This window comes from Narcine bancroftii, chromosome 2, assembly GCF_036971445.1.
Source record: "Narcine bancroftii isolate sNarBan1 chromosome 2, sNarBan1.hap1, whole genome shotgun sequence".
In the NCBI taxonomy this organism is placed as follows: Eukaryota; Metazoa; Chordata; class Chondrichthyes; order Torpediniformes; family Narcinidae; genus Narcine; species Narcine bancroftii.
Window position 1 is genome coordinate 272,573,253 of NC_091470.1, and position 14,563 is coordinate 272,587,815.

Consider the following 14,563-nt stretch of genomic DNA (forward strand, 5'->3'; position numbering starts at 1 on the left):
GCACATCCGATTCCCTGCCTCTGATTCCCCGACTCTGATTCCCCACCTCCGATTCCCCAGCTCTGATTCCCCGCCTCTGATTCCCCGCGTCTGATTCCCTGCCTCTGATTCCCCGCCTCTGATTCCCCAGCTCTGAATCCCCGCCTCTGATTCCCCCCGTCTGATTCCCAGCCTCTGAATCCCCGTGTCTGATTTCCTGCCTCTGATTCCCCGCCTCTGATTCCCCATCTCTGATTCACCGCCTCTGATTCCCCACCTCTGATTCCCCATCTCTGATTCTGCACATCCGATTCCCTGTCTCTGATTCCCCGACTCTGATTCCCCACCTCTGATTCCCCAGCTCTGATTCCCCGCCTCTGATTCCCCGCGTCTGATTCCCTGCCTCTGATGCCCCGCCTCTGATTCCCCATCTCCGATTCCCCACCTCTGATTCCCCGTGTCTGATTCCCTGCCTCTGAATCCCCGCCTCTGATTCCCCGCCTCTGATTCCCTGCCACTGATTACCCGCCCCTGATTCCCCACCAATGATTCCCCATATCTTATTCCCCGCCTCTGTTTCCCCCTCTCTGATTCCCAGCCTCTGATTCCCCATATCTGATTCCCCGCCTCTGATTCCCCATATCTGATTCCCCACCTCTGATTCCCCATATCTGATTCCCCGCCTCTGTTTCCCCAGCTCTGATTCCCTGCCTCTGATTCCCCGCCTCTGATTCCCCGCCTCTGATTCCCTGCCTCTGATTCGCAACCTCTAATTCCCCACCTCTGTTTCCCCATATCTGATTCCCCGCCTCTGTTTCCCTGCCTCTGATTCCCGGCCTCTGTTTCCCCATATCTGATTCCCCTCCTCTGATTCCCCAACTCTGATTCCCCGCCTCTGATTCCCCAGCTCTGATTCCCCGCCTTTTATTCCCGGCCTCTGATTCCCTGCCACTGATTCCCCGCCCCTGATTCCCAACCTCTGATTCCCCATATCTGATTCCCCGCCTCTGTTTCCCCAGCTCTGATTCCCCACCTCTGATTCCCCAGCTCTGATTCTCTGCCACTGATTCCCCGCCCCTGATTCCCCACCTCTGATTCCCCATATCTGATTCCCCGCCTCTGTTTCCCCAGCTCTGATTCCCTGCCTCTGATTCCCTGCCCTGATTCCCCATCTCTGTTTCACCGCCTTTGATTCGCCACCTCTGATTCCCCATATCTGATTCCCCGCCTCTGTTTCCCCGCCTCTGATTCCCTGCCTCTGATTCCCAACCTCTGATTCCACACCTCTGATTCCCCATATCTGATTCCCCGCCTCTATTTCCCCATATCTGATTCCCCGCCTCTGATTCCCCAACTCTGATTCCCCACCTCTGATTCCCCATATCTGATTCCCCGCCTCTGTTTCCCCAGCTCTGATTCCCCACCTCTGATTCCCCAGCTCTGATTTCCCGCCTCTGATTCCCCGTCTCTGATTCCCCGCCTCTGATTCCCCGTGTCTGATTCCCTGCCTCTGATTCCCCGCCTCTGATTCCCCGCGTCTGATTCCCTGCCACTGATTCCCTGCCCCTGATTCCCCACCTCTGATTCCCCATATCTGATTCCCCGCCTCTGTTTCCCTGCCTCTGATTCCCCGCCTCTGTTTCCCCATATCTGATTCCCCGCCTCTGATTCCCCAACTCTGATTCCCCTCCTCTAATTCGCCAGCTATGATTCCCCGCCTCTGATTCCCTGCATCTGATTCCCTGCCTCTGATTCCCCGCCTCTGATTCCCCTTCTCTGATTCACCACCTCTGAATCCCCACCTCTGATTCCCCATCTCTGATTCCGCACATCCGATTCCCTGCCTCTGATTCCCCGCCTCTGATTCCCCGCCTCTGATTCCCTGCCTCTGATTCGCAACCTCTAATTCCCCACCTCTGATTCCCCATATCTGATTCCCCGCCTCTGTTTCCCTGCCTCTGATTCCCGGCCTCTGTTTCCCCATATCTGATTCCCCTCCTCTGATTCCCCAACTCTGATTCCCCGCCTCTGATTCCCCAGCTCTGATTCCCCGCCTTTTATTCCCGGCCTCTGATTCCCTGCCACTGATTCCCCGCCCCTGATTCCCCACCTCTGATTCCCCATATCTGATTCCCCGCCTCTGTTTCCCCAGCTCTGATTCCCCACCTCTGATTCCCCAGCTCTGATTCTCTGCCACTGATTCCCCGCCCCTGATTCCCCACCTCTGATTCCCCATATCTGAATCCCCGCCTCTGTTTCCCCAGCTCTGATTCCCTGCCTCCGATTCCCTGCCCTGATTCCCCATCTCTGTTTCACCGCCTTTGATTCGCCACCTCTGATTCCCCATATCTGATTCCCCGCCTCTGTTTCCCCGCGTCTGATTCCCTGCCTCTGATTCCCAACCTCTGATTCCACACCTCTGATTCCCCATATCTGATTCCCCGCCTCTATTTCCCCATGTCTGATTCCCCGCCTCTGATTCCCCAACTCTGATTCCCCGCCTCTGTTTCCCCAGCTCTGATTCCCCGCCTCTGATTCCCGGCGTCCGATTCCCTGCCTCTGATTCCCCGCCTCTGATTCCCCATCTCTGATCCCCCGCCTCTGATTCCCCGTGTCTGATTCCCTGCCTCTGATTCCCCGCCTCTGATTCCCCGCCTCTGATTCCCTGCCACTGATTCCCTGCCCCTGATTCCCCACTTCTGATTCCCCATGTCTGATTCCCCGCCTGTTTCCCCGCCTCTGATTCCCCGCCTCTGATTCCCCATATCTGATTCCCTGCCTCTGATTCCCCAACTCTGATACCCCGCCTCTGATTCCCCAGCTCTGAATCCCCGCCTCTGATTCCCCGTGTCTGATTCCCTGCCTCTGATTCCCCGCCTTGATTCCCCATCTCTGATTCACAACCTCTGATTCCCCACCTCTGATTCCCCATATCTGATTCCCTGCATCTGTTTCCCCGCCTCTGATTCCCCGCCTCTGATTCCCCATATCTGATTCCCCGGCTCTGATTGCCCACCTCTGATTCCCCGCCTCTGATTCGCCAGCTCTGATTCCCCGCCTCTGATTCCCCGCATCTGATTCCCTGCCTCTGATTCCCCGCCTCTGATTCCCCATCTCTGATTCACCGCCTTTGATTCGCCACCTCTGATTCCCCATATCTGATTCCCCACCTCTGTTTCCCCGCCTCTGATTCCCTGCCACTGATTCCCCGCCCCTGATTCCCCATCTCTGATTCCCCATATCTTATTCCCCGCCTCTGTTCCCCCCCTCCGATTCCCAGCCTCTGATTCCCCATATCTGATTCCCCGCCTCTGATTCCCCATATCTGATTCCCCGCCTCATTTTCCCCATATCTGCTTCGCCGCCTCTGATTCCCCAACTCTGATTCCCCTCCTGTGATTCCCCAGCTCTGATTTCCCGCCTCTGATTTCCGGCATCCGATTCCCTGCCTCTGATTCCCCGCCTCTGATTCCCTATCTCTGATTCCCCGCCTCTGATTCCCCGTGTCTGATTCCCTGCCTCTGATTCCCCGCCTCTGATTCCCCGCGTCTGATTCCCTGCCACTGATTCCCTGCCCCTGATTCCCCACCTCTGATTCCCCATATCTGATTCCCCACCTCTGTTTCCCCGCCTCTGATTCCCCGCCTCTGTTTCCCCATATCTGATTCACCGCCTCTGATTCCCCAACTCTGATTCCCCTCCTCTAATTCGCCAGCTATGATTCCCCGCCTCTGATTCCCTGCGTCTGATTCCCTGCCTCTGATTCCCCGCCTCTGATTCCCCTTCTCTGATTCACCACCTCTGAATCCCCACCTCTGATTCCCCATCTCTGATTCCGCACATCCAATTCCCTGCCTCTGATTCACCGCCTCTGATTCCCCGCCTCTGATTCCCTGCCTCTGATTCGCAACCTCTAATTCCCCACCTCTGATTCCCCATATCTGATTCCCCACCTCTGTTTTCCTGCCTCTGATTCCCTGCCTCTGTTTCCCCATATCTGATTCCCCTCCTCTGATTCCCCAGCTCTGATTCCCTGCCTCAGATTCCCTGCCCTGATTCCCCATCTCTGTTTCACCGCCTTTGATTCGCCACCTCTGATTCCCCGCCTCTGATTCCCCGCCTCTGTTTCCCCGCCTCTGATTCCCTGCCTCTGATTCCCAACCTCTGATTCCACACCTCTGAATCCCCATATCTGATTCCCCGCCTCTATTTCCCCATATCTGATTCCCTGCCTCTGATTCCCCAACTCTGATTCCCCGCCTCTGATTCCCCAGCTCTGATTCCCGGCCTCTGATTCCCGGCGTCCGATTCCCTGCCTCTGATTCCCCGCCTCTGATTCCCCATCTCTGATTCCCCGCCTCTGATTCCCCGTGTCTGATTCCCTGCCTCTGATTCCACGCCTCTGCTTCCCCGCCTCTGATTCCCTGCCACTGATTCCCTGCCCCTGATTCCCCACTTCTGATTCCCCATATCTGATTCCCCGCCTCTGTTTCCCCGCCTCTGATTCCCCGCCTCTGATTCCCCATATCTGATTCCCGGCCTCTGATTCCCCAACTCTGATTCCCCGCCTCTGATTCCCCAGCTCTGAATCCCCGCCTCTGATTCCCCGCCTCTGATTCTCCATATCTCATTCCCCGCCTCTGAATCCCCATCTCTGATTCCCGGACTCTGATTCCCCACCTCTGATTCCCGGCCTCTTATTCCCAGCATTTGATTCCCGGCCTCTGATTCCCGGCCTTTGATTCCCCGCTTTGATTCTGATTCCCTGCCTCTGATTCCCCATCTCTGATTCCGCACATCTGATTCCCTGCCTCTGATTCCCCACCTCTGATTCCCTATTTCTGATTCCCCGCCTCTGTTTCCCCGCCTCTGATTCCCCGCCTCTGTTTCCCCATATCTAATTCCCCACCTCTGATGCCCCAACTCTGATTCCCCGCCTCTGATTCCCCAGCTCTGATTCCCCGCCTCTGATTCCCCGCATCTGATTCCCCATGTCTGATTCCCCGCCTCTGTTTCCCCGCCTCTGATTCCCCGCCTCTGTTTCCCCATATCTGATTCCCCGCCTCTGATTCCCCAGCTCTGATTCCCTGCCTCTGATTCCCCGCATTCTATTCCCTGCCTCTGATTCCCCGCCTGTGATTCCCCATCTCTGATTCACCACCTCTGATTCCCCACCTCTGATTCCCCATATCTAATTCCCCACCTCTGTTTGCCCGCCTCTGATTCCCCGCCTCTGTTTCCCCATATCTGATTCCCCGCCTCTGAATCCCCAACTCTGATTCCCTGCCTCTGATTCGCCAGCTCTGATTCCCCGCCTTTGATTCCCCCCGTCTGATTCCCAGCCTCTGAATCCCCGTGTCTGATTTCCTGCCTCTGATTCCCCGCCTCTGATTCCCCATCTCTGATTCCCCGCCTCTGATTCCCCAGCACTGAATCCCCGCCTCTGATTCCCCGCGTCTGATTCCCTGCCTCTGATTCCCCGCCCCTGATTCCCCATCAGTGATTCACAACCTCTGATGCCCCACCTCTGATTCCCCATATCTGATTCCCCGCCTCTGTTTCCCCGCCTCTGATTCCCCATATCTGATTCCCCGCCTCTGATTGCCCACCTCTGATTCCCCGCGTCTGATTCCCTGCCTCTGATTCACCGCCTCTGATTCCCCATCTCTGATTCACCACCTCTGATTCCCGGCCTCTGATTCCCCATCTCTGATTCCGCACATCCGATTCCCTGCCTATGATTCCCCACCTCTGATTCCCCGCCTCTGATTCCCCATATCTGATTCCCTGCCTCTATTTCCCCGCCTCTGATTCCCCATATGTGATTCCCCACCTCTGTTTCCCCGCCTCTGATTCCCCGCCTCTGTTTCCCCATCTCTGATTCACCGCCTGTGATTCGCCACCTCTGATTCCCCATATCTGATTCCCCACCTCTGTTTCCCCGCCTCTGATTCCCCACCTCTGATTCTCCATATCTCATTCCCCGCCTCTGAATCCCCATCTCTGATTCCCGGACTCTGATTCCCCACCTCTGATTCCCGGCCTCTTATTCCCAGCATCTGATTCCCGGCCTCTGATTCCCGGCCTCTAATTCCCCGCTTCTGATTCTGATTCCCTGCCTCTGATTCCCCATTTCTGATTCCGCACATCTGATTCCCTGCCTCTGATTCCCCACCTCTGATTCCCCATATCTGATTCCCCGCCTCTGTTTCCCTGCCTCTTATTCCCCGCCTCTGTTTCCCCATATCTAATTCCCCACCTCTGATGCCCCAACTCTGATTCCCCGCCTCTGATTCCCCAGCTCTGATTCCCCACCTCTGATTCCCCGCATCCGATTCCCCATGTCTGATTCCCCGCCTCTGTTTCCCCGCCTCTGATTCCCCGCCTCTGTTTCCCCATATCTGTTTCCCCGCCTCTGATTCCCCAGCTCTGATTCCCTGCCTCTGATTCCCCGCATTCTATTCCCGGCCTCTGATTCCCCGCCTGTGATTCCCCATCTCTGATTCACCACTTCTGATTCCCCACCTCTGATTCCCCATATCTAATTCCCCGCCTCTCTTTGCCCGCCTCTGGTTCCCCGCCTCTGTTTCCCCATATCTGATTCCCCGCCTCTGAATCCCCAACTCTGATTCCCTGCCTCTGATTCACCAGCTCTGATTCCCCGCCTTTGATTCCCCCCGTCTGATTCCCAGCCTCTGAATCCCCGTGTCTGATTTCCTGCCTCTGATTCCCCGCCTCTGATTCCCCATCTCTGATTCCGCACATCCGATTCCCTGCCACTGATTCCCCGACTCTGATTCCCCACCTCCGATTCCCCAGCTCTGATTCCCCGCCTCTGATTCCCCGCGTCTGATTCCCTGCCTCTGATTCCCCGCCTCTGATTCCCCATCTCTGATTCCCCACCTCTGATTCCCCGTGTCTGATTCCCTGCCTCTGAATCCCCGCCTCTGATTCCCCGCCTCTGATTCCCTGCCACTGATTACCCGCCCCTGATTCCCCACCTCTGATTCCCCATATCTTATTCCCCGCCTCTGTTTCCCCCCTCTGATTCCCAGCCTCTGTTTCCCCATATCTGATTCCCCTCCTCTGATTCCCCAGCTCTGATTCCCTGCCTCAGATTCCCTGCCCTGATTCCCCATCTCTGTTTCACCGCCTTTGATTCGCCACCTCTGATTCCCCGCCTCTGATTCCCCGCCTCTGTTTCCCCGCCTCTGATTCCCTGCCTCTGATTCCCAACCTCTGATTCCACACCTCTGATTCCCCATATCTGATTCCCCGCCTCTATTTCCCCATATCTGATTCCCCGCCTCTGATTACCCAACTCTCATTCCCCGCCTCTGATTCCCCAGCTCTGATTCCCGGCCTCTGATTCCCGGCGTCCGATTCCCTGCCTCTGATTCCCCGCCTCTGATTCCCCATCTCTGATTCCCCGCCTCTGATTCCCCGTGTCTGATTCCCTGCCTCTGATTCCACGCCTCTGCTTCCCCGCCTCTGATTCCCTGCCACTGATTCCCTGCCCCTGATTCCCCACTTCTGATTCCCCATATCTGATTCCCCGCCTCTGTTTCCCCGCCTCTGATTCCCCGCCTCTGATTCCCCATATCTGATTCCCGGCCTCTGATTCCCCAACTCGGATTCCCCGCCTCTGATTCCCCAGCTCTGAATCCCCGCCTCTGATTCCCCGCCTCTGATTCTCCATATCTCATTCCCCGCCTCTGAATCCCCATCTCTGATTCCCGGACTCTGATTCCCCACCTCTGATTCCCGGCCTCTTATTCCCAGCATTTGATTCCCGGCATCTGATTCCCGGCCTTTGATTCCCCGCTTTGATTCTGATTCCCTGCCTCTGATTCCCCATCTCTGATTCCGCACATCTGATTCCCTGCCTCTGATTCCCCACCTCTGATTCCCTATATCTGATTCCCCGCCTCTGTTTCCCCGCCTCTGATTCCCCGCCTCTGTTTCCCCATATCTAATTCCCCACCTCTGATGCCCCAACTCTGATTCCCCGCCTCTGATTCCCCAGCTCTGATTCCCCGCATCTGTTTCCCCGCCTCTGATTCCCCGCCTCTGTTTCCCCATATCTGATTCCCCGCCTCTGATTCCCCAGCTCTGATTCCCTGCCTCTGATTCCCCGCATTCTATTCCCTGCCTCTGATTCCCGCCTGTGATTCCCCATCTCTGATTCACCACCTCTGATTCCCCACCTCTGATTCCCCATATCTAATTCCCCACCTCTGTTTGCCCGCCTCTGATTCCCCGCCTCTGTTTCCCCATATCTGATTCCCCGCCTCTGAATCCCCAACTCTGATTCCCTGCCTCTGATTCACCAGCTCTGATTCCCCGCCTTTGATTCCCCCCGTCTGATTCCCAGCCTCTGAATCCCCGTGTCTGATTTCCTGCCTCTGATTCCCCGCCTCTGATTCCCCATCTCTGATTCACCGCCTCTGATTCCCCACCTCTGATTCCCCATTTCTGATTCCGCACATCCGATTCCCTGCCTCTGATTCCCCGACTCTGATTCCCCACCTCTGATTCCCCAGCTCTGATTCCCCGCCTCTGATTCCCCGCGTCTGATTCCCTGCCTCTGATTCCCCGCCTCTGATTCCCCATCTCTGATTCCCCACCTCTGATTCCCCGTGTGTGATTCCCTGCCTCTGATTCGCCGCCTCTGATTCCCCGCCTCTGATTCCCTGCCACTGAATCCCCGCCCCTGATTCCCCGCCTCTGATTCCCCGCCTCTGATTCCCTGCCACTGATTCCCCGCCCCTGATTCCCAGCCTCTGATTCCCCATATCTGATTCCCTGCCTCTGATTCCCCATATCTGAATCCCCGCCTCTATTTCCCCATATCTGCTTCGTCGCCTCTGATTCCCCGCCTCTGATTCCCGGCATCCGATTCCCTGCCTCTGATTCCCCGCCTCTGATTCCCCATCTCTGATTCCCCGCCTCTGATTCCCCGTGTCTGATTCCCTGCCTCTGATTCCCCGCCTCTGATTCCCCATATCTGATTCCCCGCCTCTGATTCCCCAACTCTGATTCCCCGCCTCTGATTCCCCAGCACTGAATCCCCGCCTCTGATTCCCCGCGTCTGATTCCCTGCCTCTGATTCCCCGCCTCTGATACCCCATCTGTGATTCACAACCTCTGATGCCCCACCTCTGATTCCCCATATCTGATTCCCCGCCTCTGTTTCCCCGCCTCTGATTCCCCATATCTGATTCCCTGCCTCTGATTGCCCACCTCTGATTCCCCGCGTCTGAATCCCTGCCTCTGATTCACCGCATCTGATTCCCCATCTCTGATTCACCACCTCTGATTCCCGGCCTCTGATTCCCCATCTCTGATTCCCCGCCTCTGATTCCCCGTGTCTGATTCCCTGCCTCTGATTCCCCGCCTCTGATTCCCCATCTCTGATTCACCACCTCTGATTCCCGGCCTCTGATTCCCCATCTCTGATTCCCCGCCTCTGATTCCCCGTGTCTGATTCCCTGCCTCTGATTCCCGGCCTCTGATTCCCCATCTCTGATTCCCCGCCTCTGATTCCCCGTGTCTGATTCCCTGCCTCTGATTCCCCGCCTCTGATTCCCGGCATCTGATTCCCTGCCACTGATTCCCTGCCCCTGATTCCCCACCTCTGAGTCCCCATATCTGATTCCCCGCCTCTGTTTTCCCGCCTCTGATTCCCTGCCTCTTATTCCCCATATCTGATTCCCCGCCTCTGATTCCCCAACTCTGATTCCCCGCCTCTGATTCCCCAGCACTGAATCCCCGCCTCTGATTCCCCGCGTCTGATTCCCTGCCTCTGATTCCCCGCCTCTGATTCCCCATCAGTGATTCACAACCTCTGATGCCCCACCTCTGATTCCCCATATCTGATTCCCCGCCTCTGTTTCCCCGCCTCTGATTCCCCATATCTGATTCCCCGCCTCTGATTGCCCACCTCTGATTCCCCGCGTCTGATTCCCTGCCTCTGATTCACCGCCTCTGATTCCCCATCTCTGATTCACCACCTCTGATTCCCGGCCTCTGATTCCCCATCTCTGATTCCGCACATCCGATTCCCTGCCTATGATTCCCCACATCTGATTCCCCGCCTCTGATTCCCCATATCTGATTCCCTGCCTCTGTTTCCCCGCCTCTGATTCCCCATATGTGATTCCCCACCTCTGTTTCCCCGCCTCTGATTCCCCGCCTCTGTTTCCCCATCTCTGATTCACCGCCTGTGATTTGCCACCTCTGATTCCCCATATCTGATTCCCCACCTCTGTTTCCCCGCCTCTGATTCCCCACCTCTGATTCTCCATATCTCATTCCCCGCCTCTGAATCCCCATCTCTGATTCCCGGACTCTGATTCCCCACCTCTGATTCCCGGCCTCTTATTCCCAGCATCTGATTCCCGGCCTCTGATTCCCGGCCTCTAATTCCCCGCTTCTGATTCTGATTCCCTGCCTCTGATTCCCCATTTCTGATTCCGCACATCTGATTCCCTGCCTCTGATTCCCCACCTCTGATTCCCCATATCTGATTCCCCGCCTCTGTTTCCCCGCCTCTTACTCCCCGCCTCTGTTTCCCCATAGCTAATTCCCCACCTCTGATGCCCCAACTCTGATTCCCCGCCTCTGATTCCCCAGCTCTGATTCCCCACCTCTGATTCCCCGCATCCGATTCCCCATGTCTGATTCCCCGCCTCTGTTTCCCCGCCTCTGATTCCCCGCCTCTGTTTCCCCATATCTGTTTCCCCGCCTCTGATTCCCCAGCTCTGATTCCCTGCCTCTGATTCCCCGCATTCTATTCCCGGCCTCTGATTCCCCGCCTGTGATTCCCCATCTCTGATTCACCACCTCTGATTCCCCACCTCTGATTCCCCATATCTAATTCCCCGCCTCTCTTTGCCCGCCTCTGATTCCCCGCCTCTGTTTCCCCATATCTGATTCCCCGCCTCTGAATCCCCAACTCTGATTCCCTGCCTCTGATTCACCAGCTCTGATTCCCCGCCTTTGATTCCCCCCGTCTGATTCCCAGCCTCTGAATCCCCGTGTCTGATTTCCTGCCTATGATTCCCCGCCTCTGATTCCCCATCTCTGATTCACCGCCTCTGATTCCCCACCTCTGATTCCCCATATCTGATTCCGCACATCCGATTCCCTGCCACTGATTCCCCGACTCTGATTCCCCACCTCCGATTCCCCAGCTCTGATTCCCCGCCTCTGATTCCCCGCGTCTGATTCCCTGCCTCTGATTCCCCGCCTCTGATTCCCCATCTCTGATTCCCCACCTCTGATTCCCCGTGTCTGATTCCCTGCCTCTGAATCCCCGCCTCTGATTCCCCGCCTCTGATTCCCTGCCACTGATTACCCGCCCCTGATTCCCCACCTCTGATTCCCCATATCTTATTCCCCGCCTCTGTTTCCCCCCTCTGATTCCCAGCCTCTGATTCCCCATATCTGATTCCCCGCCTCTGATTCCCCATATCTGATTCCCCGCCTCTATTTCCCCATATCTGCTTCGCCGCCTCTGATTCCCCAACTCTGATTCCCCGCCTCTGATTCCCCAGCTCTGATTTCCCGCCTCTGATTTCCGGCATCCGATTCCCTGCCTCTGAATCCCCGCCTCTGATTCCCCGTCTCTGATTCCCCGCCTCTGATTCCCCGTGTCTGATTCCCAGCCTCTGACTCCCCGCCTCTGATTCCCCGCGTCTGATTCCCTGCCACTGATTCCCTGCCCCTGATTCCCCACCTCTGATTCCCCATATCTGATTCCCCGCCTCTGTTTCCCCGCCTCTGATTCCCCGCCTCTGTTTCCCCATATCTGATTCCCCGCCTCTGATTCCCCAACTCTGATTCCCCTCCTCTAATTCGCCAGCTATGATTCCCCGCCTCTGATTCCCTGCGTCTGATTCCCTGCCTCTGATTCCCAGCCTCTGATTCCCCTTCTCTGATTCACCAGCTCTGAATCCCCACCTCTGATTCCCCATCTCTGATTCCGCACATCCGATTCCCTGCCTCTGATTCCCCGCCTCTGATTCCCCGCCTCTGATTCGCAACCTCTAATTCCCCACCTCTCATTCCCCATATCTGATTCCCAGCCTCTGTTTCCCTGCCTCTGAATCCCGGCCTCTGTTTCCCCATATCTGATTCCCCTCCTCTGATTCCCCAACTCTGATTCCCCGCCTCTGATTCCCCAGCTCTGATTCCCCGCCTTTTATTCCCGGCCTCTGATTCCCTGCCACTGATTCCCCGCCCCTGATTCCCCACCTCTGATTCCCCATCTCTGATTCACCGCCTCTGATTCCCCACCTCTGATTCCCCATCTCTGATTCCGCACATCCGATTCCCTGCCTCTGATTCCCCGACTCTGATTCCACACCTCTGATTCCCCAGCTCTGATTCCCCGCCTCTGATTCCCCGCGTCTGATTCCCTGCCTCTGATTCCCCACCTCTGATTCCCCATCTCTGATTCCCCACCTCTGATTCCCCGTGTCTGATTCCATGCCTCTGATTCCCCGCCTCTGATTCCCTGCCTCTGATTCCCTGCCACTGATTCCCCGCCCCTGATTCCCCACCTCTGATTCCCCATATCTTATTCCCCGCCTCTGTTTCCCCCCCTCTGATTCCCAGCCTCTGATTCCCCATATCTGATTCCCCGCCTCTGATTCCCCATATCTGATTCCCCGCCTCTATTTCCCCATATCTGCTTCCCCGCCTCTGATTCCCCAACTCTGATTCCCCGCCTCTGATTCCCCAGCTCTGATTTCCCGCCTCTGATTCCCGGCATCCGATTCCCTGCCTCTGATTCCCCGCCTCTGATTCCCCGCCTCTGAATCCCCGCCTATGATTCACCGCCTCCCTTTCCGCGCAACTTTCCTGGCCTACGTTTCCCCACATCTCTTTCCCCACCTCTGATTCCACGCCTCAGATTCGCCGCCTCTGATTTCCCGCCTCTGATTCCCTGCCTCTGATTCCCTGCCTCTGATTCCCCACCTCTGATTCCCCCCTCTTATTCCCCGCCTCTGATTCCCAGCCTCTGATTCCCCACCTCTGATTCCCCGCCTCTGATTCCCTGCCTGTCTTTCCCTGCCTCTATTTCCGTGTCTCTTTCTCTGCATCTCGTTTCCCACATCTCATTTCCCCCTTCTGATAACCCGCATCAGATTCCCTGCCACAGATTCCCTGCCTCAGATTCCCTGCCTCAGATTCCCTGCATCAGATTCCCTTCATCTGATTCCCTGCCTCTGATTCCCCGCCTCTGATTCCCCAGCACTGAATCCTCGCCTCTCAATCCCCGCGTCTGATTCCCTGCCTCTGATTCCCCGCCTCTGATTCCCCATCAGTGATTCACAACCTCTGATGCCCCACCTCTTATTCCCCATATCTGATTCCCCGCCTCTGTTTCCCCGCCTCTGATTCCCCATATCTGATTCCCCGCCTCTGATTGCCCACCTCTGATTCCCCGCATCTGATTCCCTGCCTCTGATTCACCGCCTCTGATTCCCCATCTCTGATTCACCACCTCTGATTCCCGGCCTCTGATTCCCCATCTCTGATTCCGCACATCCGATTCCCTGCCTATGATTCCCCACCTCTGATTCCCCGCCTCTGATTCCCCATATCTGATTCCCTGCCTCTGTTTCCCCGCCTCTGATTCCCCATATGTGATTCCCCACCTCTGTTTCCCCGCCTCTGATTCCCCGCCTCTGTTTCCCCATCTCTGATTCACCGCCTGTGATTCGCCACCTCTGATTCCCCATATCTGATTCCCCACCTCTGTTTCCCCGCCTCTGATTCCCCACCTCTGATTCTCCATATCTCATTCCCCGCCTCTGAATCCCCATCTCTGATTCCCGGACTCTGATTCCCCACCTCTGATTCCCGGCCTCTTATTCCCAGCATCTGATTCCCGGCCTCTGATTCCCGGCCTCTAATTCCCCGCTTCTGATTCTGATTCCCTGCCTCTGATTCCCCATTTCTGATTCCGAACATCTGATTCCCTGCCTCTGATTCCCCACCTCTGATTCCCCATATCTGATTCCCCGCCTCTGTTTCCCTGCCTCTTATTCCCCGCCTCTGTTTCCCCATATCTAATTCCCCACCTCTGATGCCCCAACTCTGATTCCCCGCCTCTGATTCCCCAGCTCTGATTCCCCACCTCTGATTCCCCGCATCCGATTCCCCATGTCTGATTCCCCGCCTCTGTTTCCCCGCCTCTGATTCCCCGCCTCTGTTTCCCCATATCTGTTTCCCCGCCTCTGATTCCCAAGCTCTGATTCCCTGCCTCTGATTCCCCGCATTCTATTCCCGGCCTCTGATTCCCCGCCTGTGATTCCCCATCTCTGATTCACCACCTCTGATTCCCCACCTCTGATTCCCCATATCTAATTCCCCGCCTCTCTTTGCCCGCCTCTGATTCCCCGCCTCTGTTTCCCCATATCTGATTCCCCGCCTCTGAATCCCCAACTCTGATTCCCTGCCTCTGATTCACCAGCTCTGATTCCCCGCCTATGATTCCCCCCGTCTGATTCCCAGCCTCTGAATCCCCGTGTCTGATTTCCTGCCTCTGATTCCCCGCCTCTGATTCCCCACC